The 21522-nt window shown below is 41.5% G+C and overlaps 1 long non-coding RNA gene across 6 annotated transcripts in view; it reads right to left on the bottom strand.

Annotated features, from left to right (window-relative positions):
• LOC140898585 (uncharacterized) overlaps positions 1-21522 on the bottom strand; it is a 281435-nt gene that overhangs the window by 240395 nt on the left and 19518 nt on the right. For 5 of the 6 annotated variants that reach the window (XR_013634720.1, XR_013634718.1, XR_012155031.2 and 2 more), the window contains exon 2: positions 2829-2900. The exons of the other annotated variant lie outside the window; for it this stretch is intronic. This is a non-coding gene — a long non-coding RNA (uncharacterized LOC140898585). The remainder of the gene's footprint in view (positions 1-2828; positions 2901-21522) is intronic. 6 annotated transcript variants of the gene reach the window in all.

Here is a 21522-nt window from a genome sequence, read left to right as displayed (position 1 = left end):
CATGCGCTAGTGTGTGAAATTTTTTGCATAAATTGAGAGATCTGGTGGAGCTCCACTGGCACAGAAATTGGTTTGGAAAAAACAGTATTTGATTTTCATTTTTTAGCACTGGAATGAAGGAGGGGTTGGGCGGAGCTGGGTTGTTTGAGATCCAAGAGCAGAACTGTTCTATGTGTGAGATGTTGCTCAGCAGACGGGGGGTGGGGAGATGTAGCCAAAAGAGCATCAGCAGGGTAGCACCCAAAGCAACTATATTAAGAGCAGTGGTGAATGAATGTGAAAAAGGCTCAGTGTGGAGGAACAACCTAATCTTTGAATCCTATTATCAATCACAGAATCATAGAATATCAGAGTTGGGAGGGACCTCAGGAGGTCATCTAGTCCAACTCCCTGCTCAAAGCAGGAGCAATCCCCAATACTGTATATCTGTCTACTTATGTGGCCTGCCCAGGGCCGGCTCCAGCATTTTTGCCTCCCCAAGTGGCAAAAAAACCCCGAAACTTGCTGCCGAACTGGGAGGTGGAATCCTGCCCGCCAAACACGGAGGCAGAGTGGAGGAGAGTCGCGTCCGTGCCGCCAAATTGCCGTCGAGCGCGAAACGCACTGTGATGGAGTGGCCGCCGAATTATCGCCGCCACCGCCCCAGAGCCCGACGTCCTGCCACCCCTTTACATTTGCCGCCCCAGGCACCTGCTTGGTTCGCTGGTGCCTGGAGCCGGCCCTGGGCCTGCCATCATTGTAGTATTTGACCACCTCACCACCACTAATGTCTTTATCAGCACAACACACCATTATGATGTTCTCTATACAGATGGGGAACAGCGGCACAGAAAGACTACATGGAATGGAGAAAGGTCTCTCAAGGAGTCTGCAGTAAAACTGAATCTAGGTTTAAAATCCTGGCCCCATTGAAATCAAGGATAAAATGTCAAGGACTTCAATGGAACCAGGATTTCACCCTAGGTCTCTTGCATCCCAGTCTGATGCCTTAACCACAAGCCTATCTTTCTTCCCAGCATGAACGTTTTTGTTCTGCAAAATTGGTTTAGAAATCCTGCTAGAACAGCCTCTTGGCTAAGATTTCAGCTCTTCCAGGCCCAGCCAGAATCCAGAGGTGCAGACATGACCGAGAACAGTACAGTTTTTGGTGTCTGGCTTGGGTCAGTTCTTGTTCAAGCCGAATTAATTTGGCCATTGCTAATTACAGCAGGCTAGATTAGGACACCTTCACTCCCATAAATGGCATCTTACTCCTAGAGTTGCTCCACTGATTTCATTGTGGATACTTGTTCAGGGCAACGGCAACAGTACACTCTCTCTCTCTCTATGGTACAGCAGGGCTTCCAGCTTCCTGCTCCCCAGGCCATCACCTATCTTGGATGAAGACCTGCATCTTGCTCCCTTCTGATGGGGGTATCTCCAGGCTGAACAGTTCCCTGCCTTCACTGTGTTATTCTCAGCAGAGACAGGGTGCCTAAACAGGCCTGCTTGCTCTCTCTCCTCAGACACATTACACAGCGTAATTGCTAACAGTTATAAGTTACCACACAGCACTTCCCAGACAAGCGTGGGTTTTCCTTCTAGTAAAAGCACTACGGAGAAAACACACTAAAAAAGAATATAAGACCCTATACGTTCGCTAATATCACCCCCTGGGCTCTGGCAGGAACAGTCCTTCTAAATCCCACCCAAGTGGTTTCAAGTTCATCACAGCTTCAGTTCAGAACAAGTCTGCTCATGACATGTTTAGTCCACCCTTTACAAAGTTCAGGGGTCTTTGAGATGGAGTTTCCAAGACCAGGTAATTGGCAGACAACTGTTTTTTCTACCCCAGGCATAGCTTCAAAAGTATGGATTTGAAGTGGGACATTTGCGTTCCCATCACCCTCATGCATTTTCTAGGAAATCCACTTCACATGCATTGTCCCCAAAAAGTTCTTTGAAGTTCCTTTTTATCTCCCAGAGATGGCATTAATCCTGCCCATAGAAAAGTTATGTACAATTCTACAATAACACATACACAATTGCATTTTTAACACACTAGACTGCAAAGGTATTGAACCTAATTCAATAAAGTTTAACTTATTTTAGTAAAATTTCTCTTAATTCCATACGGTTTGACCAGGATGTGACATTCCCCAGGGTACAATCTGGACTGTTGAACAGCTGTGGACCATCAGTTGTCCAACCTGGGGTGCCTCTTACACTGCTTGCTGTATAAACATCCACTCCTGGCCTGTTCATACACAGCGTCTAGCATGTAAACTCACTCCTAGTTGCACAATATTGAATAGCCATTCACAAATTAAACTGCAGAGCAACTCTCTAGTCCCAAATTCTCTAGTCCCAGACTTTCCCCCAGAAATGTGTGTCTTGTACTGCCCAGCACACTTCTGAACAATGCAAGCTCATAGAAACTCTATCATTTCATCAAAGGAAAATTATATATGCACCAGCCCTGCTATCCCAAATGGAGTTTCCCCACACACTTTAATCCAAGCACATGGGTTAAGATAAAAAAATAAGATAAGTTTATTAACTACAAATAGATTTTAAGTGACTACAAGTATTGACGCATAAAAGTCAGAATTAGTTACAAAAGAAAATAAAATAGTAATATGTAAGCTAATACCTAATTTAACAAGCTAGGTAGCCTTAAAAGCAAAGGTTAGTCTCACCATATGTTGCTGTAAATTTCACAGGCTGGGTCTTGTTCCAGCCTGCGACCACTCCCCCTTAGTTCAATTCTTTGAGAGTTGTTGATATCATGAGTAGAGAGACAGGAGGAGTGAAGTGGAAGCCACTCTCTTTCATTTTATATCACCCACCTCTTTGAGGATTGCTCCCACTCAGATGCAGGCGACAGATTGTCTCTTGTGGGCATGAGGGTTGAACCATTTCTGTAATGAAATATAAATTTCTTATTTACACCTTCCCATTGCTGAAGAATGACTGCTTAAGTCAGTGATAGCTCTTTTAACACCTGTCTGGAGTGCCAGTGTGCCTTTGACTCTGAAAAACTGGTTTGAGCCTGCCTTTCTAACGCGTTACAGCAATATTATAGAGTAGAAACTTATAACTTTACATACAACATTGATAGAAATATTTTAACAGGACAATAATGTCCAGCAGATTATGACATTTCAAATGATATCTCACAAGGCATACTTTGTTCAAAATGTATCATAGTCTTGTAAAAGTGGTGACCATAATAATACAGACTGCCACACAGGATATTGCAGGGTATTGTCGCTCTGTCACATAGTGTACTACTAAACGTAAATAAAGGTATCACAGCCTGGTACTCAGAATGTGAATAAAGACAGATAAAAATAACCCCATCCAAAGTGAAACTGATCAGTTTTTACCACTGGTAGTTCTACTTTGTGGTGGAAAGCCTTCACACATTTGCTTTCATTCTGCAGTGGAAACAAGGTCTCTCCATTCTTGCATACCTATATACATTTACATACACACATCCCTCTGCAGATATATAGAAAGACTGACTGATATAGAAGACCAAGTTTTTCAGAGATGAAAGTCAAACAGAAGCTTCCAAAATACCATATCAGAAAGAATAGAGAAGTAAAATTTTGTGAAAAGTGCTGCAGTAAAAAATGACAATGGTCTCTCCACTTTTGATGTTGCTGTCTCATCCACAATGGAGTAAAGCAGAATTTTTTTACTCTTTAAATAAAAGCCATTTTAATGTTTAATATGAAGAAACCTTAATGAAAGCTGGGAGAAATCTATGAGACGCAAATTGCCTGATAGTGATTTTTATCTCCAAAAATCCTGATGTGTTCCTTCCACCATCATCACGATATACACTTGTGAAATACAGCCATCTTCAGGATACAATACAGCTGTAAGATCAGAAGTCTATAGTATGGGACTATGATTGAATACAAAATATGTTTCTTTTGAGAAATACCCCATATAAGCATAATCCCCCTTTTCCAGAGAAACTACTGACAGGTTGGCAAAACACTTTCATTTGAAAAACCCAGGCTCTCTCTATACAAAACTTTAAAATCTTATATAGCAAGAGAAGAGGCACAGTCTAGTGAACTGAACATGAGAGTGGGAGCCATGAGCTCCTGAGATCTAGGCCTCATTTGGACATTGACTTTCTCTATGCTGTACGCAAGGAAATGTTTAAATATGGGCATGTTTAGTCTTGAGAAAAGAAGACTGAGGCGTGAGCTGGTAATAGTCTTCAAGTATGTGAAGGGCTGTTGTAAAGAGGATGGGGATCAATTGTTCTCCATGTCCACTTAAGGTAAGACAAGAAATAGTCTGCTTAATCTGCACCACGGGACATTTAGATTAGATATTAGGAAAAAGTTTCTCACTATAAGGACAGTGAAGTACTGGACTAGATTACCAGGGAAGATTGTAGAACCCCCATCATTGTAGTTTTTCAGAACCGGTTAGACAAACAACTGTCAGGGATGGTCTAGGTTTACTTGGTCCTGCCTCAGTCTGGGGGGATGGACTAGATCATCTTGAGGTCCCTTCTAGCCCTACATTTCTGTGATAAGTCATTAGACCATATTTCCATCTATAAATTTGGGGTAGCAAAACTACTTCAGGGGGTGTCATGAGTATTAATACTTTAGGGCTACACCTTCAGGGGGTGTCATGAGTATTAATACTTTAGGGCTACACTCTGATGCCCTTATTCAGGTTGAGTAGTATTACTCCACAAATTGTCTCATTGACTTTAATGGAGCTACTCATTGAGCAAGGTGCTACTCAGATGAGCATGGATATCAGAATTCGGCTCTAAGCCAATTTGATCCAAGACCACTGATGTCAGTGGGAAGACTCCCGTTGACTTCAGTGTGCTTTGGATCTGGCTTTAGCTGCTAAAGCGTTTTGAAGATGTCAAAACCTATGTAAGTTCTAAGTAGTGTTAATATTTAGAGTGCGCCCGTTTTATTTTACTATCAGAGAAACTTGGAGACATATAGCTGCAAATTGAAAACAAACTGATAACTGATGTGGAGCAGTACAACCTTTGCAATTATTAGTGAAATAAGAAAATACCCATGTCAACTAAATAATCTACTGCACTTCCAGATAACTGGATCCACGATTTTTATGGGAAAGTTAACTGAATAGGAAAGCCTTCTTCAATTGAAAACTGATAAAGCAATAAAATCACGCCTGATTAAGCTAAAGTTGTGCATTGAAACTTGTTTCTTCTCTCTTGCTTCTGCATTTCACTGTCTGGGGCCATTAGGTTTTATTAAAACATGACAGTGTTGTCGAGTAGGCTACTAACCAGCTCTTACCACAGAAAGAAATGGAGACAAAAGACCATAAATGTATCTTTCCGAATGAGATCAGGCCATACACATGATTAAAGGTTTTGGTGGCCTGATGTGGCTTTTATATACTACATAGATGGAGGAAACATTAAGAAACCCCATCCAAGTGTGCCTGTGAGAATTAGTGACAATTGTTTGGACAAAGAAAAAAGAAAATTAAAAATCAAGTAAAGAAATGCCACTTATCTATGGGGGAAACATTTTTAACACCTCAGTGCTTTTTTTTTTTTTCTTCCATAAGGACAGATTCAGTTTTAATTAGAAAAACTGATCCAGAAAAATGCTTATGCCATCAGCAAACGGCTCTTTCATTTTGCTGGTGCTCAGAACTTTAACAGGTGGTTAAGTAACTCATTATTTCATGCAGGCTCTTTACCTACCTTTGTTTCTGAAGGCAGAAAAAATTCTTTATTGTTACATGTTTTTTGGTAATGCAGCAGCTGCTGTTTATGCTAATTCTTGCTTACTTGCAAATAGACCTATGTTTATTTTGTGCCACACCAGCTGTCAACAAAGACATTTGAAGAATAATTTCCATACTTAAAAGAAAGGCTATGCTCCCTCTTCCGATTGTGTGTCTCTTTCTTCTGCATTTCAGGCCCGACATATGTTCAAGGGAGAAAATGTCTAATGACAAATTAAGAGATGGGCTGAACTTACAATGGCTGATGATCCTGTTAGTATCCACCAATTTTCCTACCTACCATTAGCTCGGCACTCTGAACTCCCATGCCCCTCCCATCCTCTACCCTCATTCTAAGTACATCCTCTAAAATGTGGTAGTCCTAGGAAACACTGTTTGAGACCCTAACATATAGGGGCATTCATAGGTATACTTGGTCCAGCCTCAGCTCAGGGACATGGAATAGATGACCTATCCAGATCTTTCCCAGTCCTACATTTCTATATGCAGTTCTCAGATGGAATTGGATGGTTGAAATGACAGACTATCCAGGTGGATAGACTACCACCAGGTGGGTGCATAACTGGTTGGAAAATCATTTCCAGAGAGTAGTTATCAGTGGTTCACAGTCATGCCGGAAAGGCATAATGAGTGGGGTCCCGCAGGGATCGGTTCTGGATCCGGTTCTGTTCAATATCTTCATCAATGATTTAGATTATGGCATGGAGAGTACACGTATAAAGTTTGCGAACGATACCAAGCTGGGAGGGGTTGCCAGGACTTTGGAGACTGGGATTAAAATTCAAAAATGATCTGGACAAACTGGAGAAATGGTTTGAAGTTAACAGGATGAAATTCAATAAGAACAAATGCAAAGTATTCCAGTTAGGAAGAAACAATCAGTTGCACACATACAAAATAGGAAATGATTACCTAGGAAGGAGTACTGTGGAAAGGGATCTGGGGGTCACAGTGGATCACAAGCTAAATATGAGTCAACCGCGTAACGCTGTTGCAAAAAAAGCAAACATCATTCTGGGATTTATTAGCAGGAGTATTGTAAGCAGGACACGAGAAGTAATTCTTCCACTCTACTCCGCACTGAATAGGCCTCAACTGGAGTAATTTAGTCTGGAGAAGAGAACACTGAGAGGGGACGTGATAACAATTTTCAAGTACATAAAAGGTTGTTACAAGGGGGAGGGAGAAAAATTGTTCTTCTTAACCTCTGAGGATAGGACAAGAAGCAATGGGCTTACATTTCAGCAAGGGCAATTTAGGTTGGACATTAGGAAAAACTTCCTAACTGTCAGGGTGGTTAAGCACTGGAATAAATTGCCTAGAGAGGTTATGGAATCTCCGTCATTGGGGATTTTTAAGCACAGGTTGGACAAACACTTGTCAGGGATGGCTTAGATCATACTTAGTCCTGCCTTGAGTGCAGGGGACTGGACTAGATGACCCCTCGAGGTCCCTTCCAGTTCTATGATTCTATGATCTGCACTGAAGACCGACTTCAGATGTGAGAGGTGTTATCCAGAAGTGCTCTTTCTGAGTAGCCCCTGAGAGTTATGGGCATATAAGTAGTACGATATTACTGAGTTTCCCTTTAAGAGTGGGGCATGTTTCTCATAATACTTTACACATACTGTGCAGAATATAGCCCTTTGTTTTTTCAAAGTGCTGTAAAATAGCAGAGGTAGAGTTTAAGTGATTTATACAGTCAGTCAGTGGCAGAGGCAGGATTAGATTTCAGAACTTCTTGGCTCACACCTCTGACCTGAGTCCACCAGATCATAGTGACATTTCCCAACACTCAAGGGAATTAATAGGCTTTTGCAGTGAGCATTATAGATAAGACACATCATAGCCAGGTGCAGCATAATGTTGCTCAAAGATTAGGGTTTGATTCACCACAGTTCATGTAGTCCCCTGTGCCCCAGGTAGAATTTCCCACTAGAGGCAGGCATAGGTGTTTTGTACCACCACTTTTCCCCAGATGGCATCTTTATAGCAGTAGATCCCAGAGACATGCATGGCCTACAGGGCTCTTTGCTGCACCTCCTCACTGGACAGGGCCATGCATGTCATTCTTAACCCCACATTCCAAAAAGAGACAATAGCAGCTGGAGCAGGAGCTTCAGGGGACTTTCCAACACTGTAAGGAGCCCGGTGGAAACATGGAAAGCATCAAGTCGTGAGTGTGGCATCTTGCTGCATACGGCCCTTCTGCAAGAAATGAAACACTTCCATCCCTTCTGCCCATGGGCCCCCCTCTGCAGCACTCAGAAATCAGGACTTTCCTAGTCACTGGTACTATTCAACTGGGCTTTAAGAATCCCAGCTTCTCTGATGCCCTTTGGCTGGACTGCCTCATCCACCGTGTTTTTCAGGACAGCACCAGCTCACCATCACAAAATGCAGCTTGAATTCAAGTGTCGCAGAGTGACCACCGTGAAGCTACAGAATGCATTCAATGGCACTTTCTGCTACAAGCTGCTGCTACATAAACATTTACCTGGGGTACTTTATACCAAGTGAAATGGACCATGATAAACTAGAAAGGATTCACCCATTATCCATCCAGCAATGGTATCAGAAAAAAAGATGATCAAATGTGTAACAGAGAATGCCCTGCTCACCACCCCTGGACCCAAGCTGCTGGAAGCTCAAGTGTTTGAATGGTTTAAAGAGTAAGGAAGGAGTTATGAGAAAAGGAGAAGACCTCCCAGAGGGGCTAGCCTCCTTCTGCCCCTGTAGCCCAGGTGGAAGCCCCGCTCACTAAAAGTTCACATGCAACCTGGTATGTTAGTTAGCACTGTCTCAAAACTGGGCCGTGCTTGCTGGGGAGGGGTGCTGCTGGCTTAATACAAAGCAAGGGAAATTGGGGGTCAGGGTCAGGCTCTGGCTCTAGACAGAACATGGCTTCTCATCCCAGTGCTCCAGCATATCTGTAATATAATCCCTATGACTAGGCAGGAGACTTTGCTGACGGTGGCTGTTCAGTTCCTGCAATTAGGCAGCCATCCTATCAGTTTCCTGGCCTACAGCTGGCAAACCTTCTAAACCACCCAGAGTTGGTTCAGATTTACAAGCTGCTGGCACACACGTCTAGGTGTCAGGTCTGAGCTATATTTCCTGGGGAACTCTCAGAATTTCCATGTGCAGTGAGACATGGGAGAAGGGAGCAGAGTGGTTTTGTAAAATTGCCTCCCCCTGATTCTGAGACTGGCTGATATGTTGTCAAGAGGTAAACGGGAAAAACTGCTTTCAGTCAAAATGTCTTCAAGCCTTTTTCTTTAATAACTTGTCATCGCTGGGTGAGAAGAAGTCCTGCAGCTACAATTTGTAGTGAAACTGTGAAAAACACGTCGTTAGAATTATGAAAAATAAAACCCAGGCGTGTAACCATGGCAGTTCACAGGAAAAGCAAAAGGAGCAAAGTGAGACAGCAGTTTACAAATTATATAATTTATACACACACACACACACAAACTATTGAAGCTGAGTTCATTAACTAATAACCAGACTCTGAACCTAGATCTAATGAGCAATGGCTGCACTAAACAAACAAAAAGTTTGGGTTTATTCATTTTCCTCTAGAAAACTATCCAGATGCACTTTTAGGCTCCTGCAAAGACTTATGCACATGCTGAACTTTACACACAGTGAGCAGTGCCATTGAATTCAAAGCACGCATGGGAGTCAGAACCTTAGCACTCAAACCTTAGCACTCAAACCTGCAGTCCAAAGCTGCCACTGAAGTGTATGAGTTTTGTCTTTGTCAGGATTATAGAACCCAGCTCTTTTAAGGACAATAATTTCTAATTTGGTGTGGAAAACTATGAGTTAAATTCTGCTCTCACTGACACCAGTGAACTCAGGTGCAAAAACTGGGCAAATTGCAAACACTTGACCTGGACACGTAAGTTAGGTAAATGTTGCATGCATAGTTTTGCATGCCCAGTTGCATGTCTGGTTGAAAATGACGTGGAGTGTGTCTAGAGCTGGCTGAAAGGCTTTGAAATTTTCAAAATATTGATGAGAAACATTAAATAATTTTCACAAAATGTTTCATGAAAAATGCTGCTGACCAGCTCTACTCTGAACACACTAATTCTGTGAGAATGAATGTCCTGGCTTAGCAAATGGAAGGCTACAGACCTGAGGGTGAGTTTGATCTAGCAGGCTTGTATCTACGTAAGAAGTTCCCAAGTGCTATTAGTTACATACCTAGTCTGTAAAAATAACCGTGAATAAATAATCACAAATACACATCCATAGAGAGACCTCTGTAATAAAATAACAATGAAACTATGATAAAATTGCATTTCCTAAGAGATTGTAAATACACCACTTTGTGGGCTGGAAAACAATGTATCAGCACAGAAGTCAGACTTTCAGGTTAGGAATTCAGTAGCAAATGATCAAAAACTAACTAAACCCCAAATTTTCAAGCCCAGGTCCTGAACTTGCTTGTGCAAATTTTGCATGAACACTAGTCTGCATGAATAAGCACTCGTTGTATAGGACAGCTGGACAATTGTGCATCTATCCAATTAAATAAAGTCTTCTGAGATTAAACTTTGGGAGAGTTCAAGTATACTAGGCAAGAGTACTGGAAATGTAGACATTAGAGACTACAAATTCCTGGATTATATATGAGTGCTGTCTTTCATCAGTTACAATTACTGTACGCTCACTATGATGATATTCAAAGAAATATCAGGCTTCATGCTTCAAGGCAGAAGCTAATCACCATTCGTGGTCAGGAAGAAATGTCCCCCTATGGCAGTGGTTCTCAATTTATTTATAATTGTGGGCCGCATATGCAGCTCTCTCTGTGTTATGTGGGTCGCATCCCCACAATATATATACTACCCGTATGGCCCTGAGGATGTCACATGGGCCGCAGCTGTGTGCTGATTGGGCCAGAAGTGGCCCGTGGGCCACGGGTTGAGAAGCACTGCCCTATGGTATAGTGTAGCCAAGTTAGATACATTATGGGAGCTTACTCCATTCCTTCTGAAGCATCCAGCTTTAGCCATTGCTGAAAGTAGGACACTGGGTTAGATTTGCTATTTCTCTGTTGCAGTATGCCAATTTCTAAAGTCTTGTAAACCAAAAGAAAGATTATTTACAGATGTAGGGAGAGGAGATAAAAAAAAAAGAGAGAGGGGAAAGGAGAAGAAATAATGAATCCAAAAGATATTGCCCTTGTATTAGACTGTCCCATGTTTGTACACAGGTCTTGATTAATGACCTAGCCCTTCCTTCCAACACACAACCTGCTTGCCATGTATCTAGATACAGCACATGCCTGTCCAAGAACACTAGCCGATCTTACAATATGCCAAGTGATGCATGCTCTGTATCTGATAGAAGGGTCGAGTCCCAAGAATTAGGCTGTTGCTTCCAATAAGTGGATCCGCAATATAACAACAAAGGGAAAACATCTTGGAGAGACAAACTCCTTTTTGCGGTTGTTGTCTAGAAATTTAATCAGAAAAGGAGTTGCAGGCAGAACATCTGTAAAGCAGACAGACAGATGTTTGCAGTATGCAATTGTGCGCTTTACCTTTTTCAGAAATCCACGTATTTGCATGGCATTTCCTCCTCAAACCAGCTGATTCTCTTTTAAAGCAGTTTACTCTGTTGTTCCACTGTAAATGGGGTGGAAGGATTTATTTATTACTATTAAGTAGATCACGGTTCTTTTGAGAAGAGGCCACCTAAACAAAGTCACATTGCTACTAGCTGGCTCTTTGGAGCTTTTCCAGCTCTCTTTTTAGTCTTTTTGGGGATGCTAAATAAACATTTAAAATGAACTGCACAATTGGAACAAAAAATCCCATAAATAATTCAGAAGAAAATTAATGGCATTCAAGATACTCGTTTCTGATTATCAACATGGCTGCCTTTTTTTTTTTTTTTTTACAGTAGCAAGCAGCTGGTACAGAACATAACGCTAATCAGTTAGTGTCTTTCACATTTTATTTTTTTTTTAAACTCCTTGGAAATGCATCCCCAGTTAACTGCTTTGAAGTTCAATTTTAATTTAGATGCAAACTACCCCAAAAGTACGGATAGTCTAAAAAGTGCCTCTGGCAGTCTATAATTACAATGCAATAGTGCTGTCAGATTTGATTAGAATGTCATTTCACTCACTCATTCCACACAGCACAGTTTAGCTTCACATGATGATTTAAATATTCCTCCTCATCCTTCAGTCCCTAGGCCTGCTGTTAGGGTATATAATGGATAGGACTTTATTTACTTGCTGGTTTTCAGTCATTCAGGTCCTTTAGACCATATGAATGATAACACTGTGCAAAAAAACCCCAATCCCACAAATGTCTTGGTGCTGAAATATTTCAGTTGCAATGTTTCATCTGCAAAAGATTCACAGCATAGACTTAAAACAATCTATCAGTATTAAGGCTTAATAAAATGGCAATATTGAGTTATAATGCACGGCTTTCGAGAGTATCAAATTAGCTAAAAAGATGCTTTTCTACCCAAATAAATAGTGTTTGGGTTCAATTCAATATTCTTATATTTGGGAGGACTTCAGTGCTTGTGAAGGGTACTAGACTGAAATCCTCCATTTACCCACTGAACAAGTATAACATGGTCAACAGCAATGTAATATCTTTCATGCTGTCTTGCCAACATATAGCAATCCTATTCTGAAGGAACCACACCTGAAGATGAAGAGGTAATTTTGGCTCCACATCCATTCAGTCATTCGCTTTGTTGCTTTGACTATCAACATGGGTGCCAATTAATGTCAAAAGTGGAGGTGGCCTTGTAGCAAAGATACTTGTAATTTAACATGTGCCTGTCATATGATAACATTTCGTCACTATGTCCTGGTATGGTTAGGAACTGGAGACCAAAAGGTGAAAGGCTCTGTATCGAATTGCTACTCTTCTTAGGTCATCCAGTCCCTCATGAATGAAATTTATTGTTGAAGTCAGAATTTTATTACCTAAAAACAGGTGGTAATCGACAGGCTATGCATTAGCTCCAAGACCATCCAAGCAAGATCCTCACCTGGGGATCAAATCAGTGGAGCAACACCAGTTTACGCCAGCTGGAGATCTAGGAATCAGCTGGTGCAAATCAACACAGCTCCATTGACTTAAATGGAGCTCGAGCAATCTACACCAGAGAGGGATCTGGTCCAGAGTCTATTTTATTAATATTTGCACTTCTTGCCGATTTCTGTACAAGCCAAAGGCGGTGAAAATGGATCTGAGCTCTGGAGATCTCAGGCTTTAAAAGAGACTTGTGTTACGCCATCCAAAATGAAGGCTGACGACAGGCCTGCAGAATTTTCATTTCAATACAGGCTGCAAGCCAGAGGCGTGAATGAAAACTTAGCTGAGTAAGCATTCTGATTTCATGAGAGGCAGGAAAGCAGCAGTATGCCAAGTGTTCTCTGGGTAAAATGAAAGTTTTAGGGCAAGAAGTGAACTGCATCCTGGGAGATTTCTTCTTCCTTAGCAGTGCACCTCTGGACAAGCATGAGAAAGCCCATACAAGGCTTTCAGGGGACATGAACATGTGTTCCAAGTTTGCCAGGTTCACAAACCTAACGAAAGGCAGGGAGTGGCTGAGGGGGGAAATGAAGCACACATACAAGCTATACTGGCCTTGTCTTGTGATCAATAGTAGCAGCATAATGCGGCCTCTCTGGGGATCTCTTCAGATCTCAGGCTCCATATTGAACATCGAGGCCAAAAGGGTCTGCAAATGATGCAAGACAGATGACCACAGGAGAGGAAACCACAAGGTGTTCCGAGGCCACAACTTCCTACAGCTAATAGTCAGAGCTGTGACAGCTGACTCCATAAGTGACTGATTCTAGAGGAAGTACCAAATACCTTAACTAGTGGGCTTAACTAGGGTGGTGGAGAGATGTACTGCTACTTTACAGGGGGAAATTATATCGGGACGGTCAGAAAAAAACCTGCTCCCCCCCCATGCCCCCGACCTCTGAGCCAGCAAACAACATGCTCTCTCCCCCTCTTGAATCAGCAGGCACATACCTCCCTTCTCCTCACGGAGGCTACATACCTGGGCTTCTACTCAGATGACTTGTCAAAAGAAACCCCCTTTAAACAATTGAGGCATCGGTTTGAGCGTCCATTCCCTCCTGCTGCACTGCCTCAGCTGCTCAGTAGGGGCTGGAGCAAATTTGGCATGTTAGGACTTTGACCAACATTGCCCTCTTCACCCACTGCTCCCTCCCTCTTTCAGGTGCTTTTCAAAGGGAGAAAGCAGATGAAAGCACAGTTTTGAAGGCGTGTCCTTTCAAACAGCCAGTCCCCTCCTCTCTGCCCCTTTTTCATTGCACGTGTTATATTTGAAGCAAAGACAGCAAGGAGGACTGGGCATTCATTCATAGCCTCTGGGGTTTCTATTTCTCTCAGTCTCCCTGAGCCCTCCCCAGCCCTAAACTGTGGTCTCATCATGGCATCACGATCTTGTTCTTCACCACGTCTGAAGGTTCCAGCAGCAGTCCCTATGAGTCCAGCTCTTGTAAAAAGTTTAATTCTACACCTGTCTTTGGTGTCATGAATGTTATGTTCAAGGTATACAAAGAGAGAGAGAGAGGTTAGATAAAAAACAGGTGGCACTCTTGCTGGAAAGTTGCAACGTGATGCTATTTTATTTCTTGGAATTCCAAATGATGATACACCAGAACCCTAAAACAGAAAGGGACAAAGCAGGCTTCTCCCCAAAGCAGAGAAGCACAATCACCCCATGTTACTCTAAGATGCTGCCATAAATATAAAGGGAAGGGTAACCACCTTTCTGTAAATAGTGCTATAAAATCCCTCCTGGCCGGAAGCAAAAGGGTTAAGAAGCTAAGGTAACCCTGCTGGCACCTAACCCAAAACGGCCAATGAGGGGACAAACTTCTTTCAAATCTGGAGGGGGGGGGAACAAAGGGTTTGGGCTGTCTGTGTGATGCTTTTGCCGGGAACAGCTCAGGAATGCAGCCTTACAACTCCTGTAAAGTTAGTAAGTAATCTAGCTAGAAAATGCGTCAGATTTTCTTTTGTTTAATGGCTTGTAAAATAAGCTGTGATGAAGGAAATGTATATTCCTGTTTTTGTGTCTTTTTTTAACTTAAGGTTTTGTCCAGAGTGATTCTATGTTTTGAATCTGATTACCCTGTAAGGTATTTACCATCCTGATTTTACAGAAGGGATTCTTTTACCTTTTCTTTAATTCAAATTCTTCTTTTAAGAACCTGATTGATTTTTTCATTGTTCTTAAGATTGAAGGATTTGGGTCTGTGTTCACCTGTACCAATTGGTGAGGATTATTATCAAGCCTTCCCCAGGAAAGGGGGTGTACGGCTTGGGGGGATATTTTGGAGGAAGATGTCTCCAAGTGGTCTCTTTCCCTGTTCTTTGTTTAAAACGCTTGGTGGTGGCAGCATACTGTTAAGGACAAGGCAAAGTTTGTACCTTGGGGAAGTTTTTAACCTAAGCTGGTAAGAATAAGCTTAGGAGGTCTTACATGCAGGTCCCCACATCTGTACCCTAGAGTTCAGAGTGGGGAATGAACCCTGACCGATGCCTTTCTGCAAACTGACTGCTGCTAGGCCCAGATTGCACCTTCCCTACAGAGGCCCCTACCCTGTAAACAGGACGAGGAAAAACTCTGAAATTTAAAGTGACAGCGTACAATTTTAAACAGTTTTAAATACATGACAATGAACTTCCACAGGGAGGGGGGTTAAAGGAGGTAACAGTGAGACACTCTTCATCAATAGCCTTTTGGGCCCATTTAAGGTTGTGCTGAAATATAAGCCTGTTAGTGTGTTAGAGTTCACAAGGTTTCAGGGGCTAGTGTACCAGGTTTTGTATCTCTTGGTCAAACTTCCCTGAAGGCTGTGTTTCACTAGAGCTGTGTGAAAACCAGTTTTCTGGTTTTTGAGATTTCAAACAGTTTTCCTAGTCTACATACGGATGAAACATCTTCAAAAAAAACAAAACAAACAAACAAAAAAACAGATAGGGAGAGCCCACCTCATTATAGTTACTAGTCTGGTGACTAGGATACTCACCTAGAAAATGTGAGATCCCGATCTGGAGCAGGGTTTAACGTGGGTCTTCCATATCCCAGGCCCTAACTACTAGCCTACCTGGCTAGACTGGAGTGGTGGGGGGGGGTGGAGGGGGGTAGGGGAAGAAGGGTCTGTCTCAGGTTTTGACCAGAAATTCCATCCCAACAAAAGTTTTGTCAGAACTGACCCTTACACAGAAAAAGTTTCAGTTTTGACAAAACAGTCATTTTCCAACCAACCCCCCACCCCGCAAACCAAACGGGACAGCTCTATCCTTCACTCTGTATTCAGTAATTTTGAATATCAGACAAGACACTTCGCGAGCCATAAAAAACCTATAAGCAGAGATGAATCTTGGAGCCTTCCTTCTTTCCAAATGGCTGTGGACCCAGGAGGTTTCCATTTCGAACAGAGTTATTGAAGACAGCCTAATCAGGGAAGATCACTTGGAACGTTAGCTAACACCTCATTGCCCATAGAAATGTTTCTTAGGTCAAAAATTGCGCAACCCTTGAATATTGCTTACGCGGGGGCTGTATTCATTCTTCCTCCTTCATCTGTCACAGCGGAAGGCGTTTGTGCATGGGAGGTGTAAAACGAAAAAAAAACAAAGCTATAATATTAAGATCTTAGTTGCAATCATTAATCTAGAAAGAGAGCAACAGCAGGTAGTGAGGAAGCGTTGGGAGCCAGATTGTTTCATTCCATTTTAAGTCTGCAACAGAAACAAGCAAAACTGAATCAAAACCTTTTGAACACATTGAGACTAATGGGCATTCAGTTATCAGTACATACTACCGGCTCGTGTAAGTGGGAGCACTTTCCAAATTAGGGCTTTATTTTCTTCTTGGAGATTCTGTGTTTGGTGTTTTCTTGTGCGTGTCCTTTTCATGCTATCTGACAGTCTGAGAAAAGTGGTAGTTAGAGAACAATTAAGGGCAAGCAAATTAAAAATAAATGAAATCATCCTTCACACAGTATGTTGTCATCCCTTGACATTCACCACTTCAGGGAGGCAGAGTCATATACTAAGATTCTACTTTCTACAAACTTTTGCCAAAAAAAAAAAAAAAGTCAAATTTCTCGACCCTGATGTGGCCCAGAAGGAAACTGTGAACATTTTAATGTGATGTGCTGTGATATTTTCAGCATTTTACATACCATTAATTATACTTCTCTATCCAGCCCTTTCTCTCTTTCTCTGTAGATCTACCATTATAATTAGACAATATAGGCAGCAGGTGAGCTGTGACCAATGCTTATCAGGTTGATCACAATTGTCTCACTCTTACCGTCTATTCCCCCATCTGTTTGGTGCATGCACCTGTTGCCTCTCACCTTAAACTTAGACCGTAAGCTCTTTGGGGCAGGAAATATCTTTTTAGTTATATGCTTGTACAATGGGACTCAGATGTATACAGATAAAATATTAAAATAACAACAGTTGAAATGAGGGTGTCATGGGTAGATCACTTAAAGTAGCATGCAATTTAACCAAACTGCTTCATATTAACAAGGTTGCATTTGGGTATTTTTTTTTTAAACACCGGGAAGACATCTATGTAGATTTTCCTATTTCTTCCATGGATTTGGACTGAACCTAACTCAGGAAAAACCATGCGCACAAGGTGGTAAAGAGGAAGAGAAGGCCTGAATGACCTATTTCCCAGGAATAAGGAAATAAAACAGGACTGGCTTGGGATTTATTTCTCTTGAAGCAAAATAAGACAACAATGCAATCTGTTTGTGTATTAAAAAGGAACAGTGGGAGGCAAGAGGGTACAAGGATGGGAACATCTGCACAAGCAACCCCTTTGAATAATAAACAGCATGCAGTGGCTTGGGATAAACGTCTGGGGAATATGCAACACACACACACAGAGCCATCCCACCAGTAATGCAGTAGCAGAAAGGTGGGAGGGGAGAAGACACACACAATGGGCTTAGAGTAGATGAGGGACAGGTATTCCATTAAATGGCACAACATCCATTATCCATTTCCTCAGACACACTCAATCTAAGGGTAGTGTTAATGGAAGAAGCTGGTGGCAGGCAAATTACCAGAGGCTCTTAATGAAGAAAGGTTCAAAAAGCATAGGAAAATGCAGCCTATAAAACATCGCAGCATCTGCACGCTAAATGCAAAATGGATGGGGAGGCTTGGCAGAGGTGTGTAGCTCTTGTTTTATTGTGGAACCTTAAGGTTTGCAAGAGCTGATAGAATATGCTGTCCCCAGATTGGTACATATCTGTAATAATCTAGCTTCTTCATCAAGAGCACCCCAGAGCTACAGAATACAAAACTCTCCAAGCAATACCGACAAGCATCACCCAGGACACAGTGTATGTGGGAATGTAAGGAAGAAGCTGGAATGAAAGGGTGGCAGAATGGGTTGGTCTGTAGACTGGGATTTAGGAGACCCGTACTCCATTCCCATGACCTCGTGCAATTCATTTAATCTAAACTGTGCCTCAATAGTCCACCCATAAAATGATGATAATACTTCTCAATCGCACTGGGGCAGTGAGAGAATAAAATCCGTTAACATTGGTGAGGCAGTTAGATATCACAGTGATGAGGCTCCTTAAGTACCTAGCCAGATGATAAAAGCCTGGCTCTTACAGATATTTTATGAGGTAGGATTCATGATCTAAACCACACTTGCTCACTTTATTATTTATTTCTAATAATAGGTAGACAGAATATAGAGACAAAATAAACTGAAGCTTCAAAGACCATTATGTACAATAGCAAAGACAACTCTGCAAAGCAGCATATTATTTGGACACAGATATTACCGTGGTTTCAAAAAACCAAAGCCAAAAATGGTTTGGATGTAGGTTCTATTCAACCCTGCAGAATCTGTTAGGGGGAGGGTTGGAAAAGTGATGTCAGTTAGGGCCCATTTCTAAAACGGGCTATTTAAAAAAATCTGAAATCACAGTCACAGATTCGAGCTGATTGGAAAATGTCCCAGTCAGACAGTTTTGTGCCAGAAAATGCTGATTTGACAAAAACTAAACATTTCACAGGAATGCATCCATCACTTCAAAATTTTCTCTGGGGAGAGTATTGTTTTGATAACATCAAAATGTTTCATTTTGACTTTATCATTTAATCCTTTATGTTCTATCTAAAGTGGAAACATTTCAAGTTTTACACTATACATTCAATGTTCACATACGACAATACACATCAAAAGGATAAAAGTCAAAATGCAATCTTTCTGTAAGGTCAAAAGAAAATATTTTGGAATATTTCATTTCAATATTTCATTTTCCTGCAGGATGGAAAAATCCACTTTCCAGCTAGCTCTACTACAGATCATAGAATATCAGGGTTGGAAGGGACCTCAGGAGGTCATCTAGTCCAACCCCCTGCTCAAAGCAGGATCAATCCCCAATTTTTGCCCCAGATCCCTAAATGGCCCCCTCAAGGATTGAACTCACAACCCTGCGTTTAGCAGGCCAATGCTCAAACCACTGAGCTATCCCTCCCCCCAGATATCTGAAGCAAATCATACACAGTGATAATATTATTCATTATTTGTATTGTGGTACTGCCTAGAGGTTCCAATCAAGGAGCTCTACTGTGCACCTTAGAGGTTGACTTCCCATTCACTCCGGATTAGCCCTGAACCCTGACAAAATATTCAACTGCAATTGTAAGCATGAGCAATGAATGTCATACAGAAAGGCACTGCATGTAATGATCTGAGGGCTTCAGAGCACCCTTAGTTTTGGCACTACATAGATTCATCTGAACCTATTTAGTTTCTCTCTTCTAAATGTTATATGATATTATAGAAGCAATTCCTAATACTACCTTCCCACCTTAAATCTGTCACTTCTGAGGCGATTCTGTCTACCGGCTGCTATTTGATTTGAAATGCATACATGAGAGATTGAAATGGATAGAGTATATTATCTCTGGAAGCATTTGTTACTGACAAAAAGTATTAATTGCACATGGAAATCAATGCGGAGCATTGTAGCTTTCAAACAAGACACCGAATTAAATACAAGGCCTATCAAATCTGATAATCCTTCATTGAATCAAACACATTGTCAAGGTCACCACAAATATGCAGCTTGTGAAATGTCTCAGTCAATAGTAAATCACATACTTGGCTGTTAGTGCATTATACTGTATATACTGTGTGGTGGCTGCCATTAAAAACCACCAGCAATTATCAACAGCTACTACTCTAAGCTACATAAGAGAACAGAGTTATTTTCTATTCTAAAATACATCCGTGTGGAGGAAAGGACAGTTCTTATGGTCCAGGCACTGAGCTGGGACTCCAGAGATCTGGGTTGAGTTCCTGGCTCTGCAAGTCACTTAATTTTTCTGTACCTTGGTTCCCCATCTATAAGAAATGTGGATAACACAACTCCTTTACCTCACTGGACATTTCTGAGGATAAATAAACTTATGTTTGCGAGGCTTTCAGATACTATGGTGATAGGGCACACAAGAACCAATATAGAAAAACTTAATGGTGCTGTTCGTATAGCAAGGCTGCTGGTGTAACACAGAAAACAGGAACACTCTTCTTTCGATTGTCCCCTAAGCAGCTTATTTTTCTCACTTTAAAAAAGTCCAGCTTTTTAAGATAATTTGATACACCCGTCTCATCCTTTACACTTTCAGTTCATGCCTTCAAGTATTTTGCAAAAGCATATTCAAGGCTCCTCTGCCCCATTTTCAGGGTAATACACTTCCTTTTGTTTTTCAGAAAAGGTCAAGAAACATCAAACATTTGCGAAAGGATGCAATTATCAGGATAAATTACAATCAGCCAAGTTCATTTTATTTTAGATGGCTGCACTTCAACTGCCTTTGACTTTCTGTTTCATTCTTTTACCTACCATGATCACAAAAATGTAATTGCCTGTAGATTTTGCTCATCATCGTCTCAGAAAAATATATCAATAATAAACCGTAACTGTCGCGGTGGGAACAAGAGTCTAGCATTTATCGGGGGAGCATTGCAACCAGGACTGTCAACATCCATGTTTTATGATGCATGGTGGGAAAATGCACACACATATTTCCCATCATTATAAATCCTAACCTTGCTAATTTCAGTGTCACAATCGGTGCCTTTTCAGATGACTTGTCACACTGTGGAGACTTTCCAAATATTAGGTTTAAGTTAATCTTCATTTGCTCTAGTGGTTGTCTGTGAACTGTTCCGCTTGGATGGCAACTGTATGTCATACGTGGAGTTATTCCACTCAAGGAGCTACTGCCACTAAAGTTCACTCACTGTGTTATTTGTGCCACCAAAAATGTCTCATGCAGTAATGCAACTGAGATAAACTCTGGCCACTCAAAATTACATGGTGATTTTTAAACATAAAACTTTGGCTGAAAAGTGATTACTTACAGGCTAAAGACTCACAGTATTATGGCTCTCTAAACAGAGCATCAACCTTGACTTGGATTTCACTGATGTGATTCTAAGACATAGACCTGATTTTCAGAAGCGTGGTGTGACATTACACTCCATATTCTTTATAGAAAAATGTTTATGTTATGAATATGGAATAACTAAGATATATTTGGTATAGGCTAAGAGTGGTACCAAGGAAGTTCTATGAGAATACTACTACTTAACTAGTACCTGTAAACAGGCTTAGAGCCTTGGCACAGCAGAGAAAGCATAACCAATCTAGATGGCTATGTGGAA

The sequence above is a fragment of the Lepidochelys kempii genome, chromosome 15, assembly GCF_965140285.1.
Source record: "Lepidochelys kempii isolate rLepKem1 chromosome 15, rLepKem1.hap1, whole genome shotgun sequence".
Taxonomy (NCBI): domain Eukaryota; kingdom Metazoa; phylum Chordata; order Testudines; family Cheloniidae; genus Lepidochelys; species Lepidochelys kempii.
The sequence above is the reverse complement of the archived record's forward strand: the minus strand, read 5'-3'. Positions and strand labels throughout refer to the sequence as shown.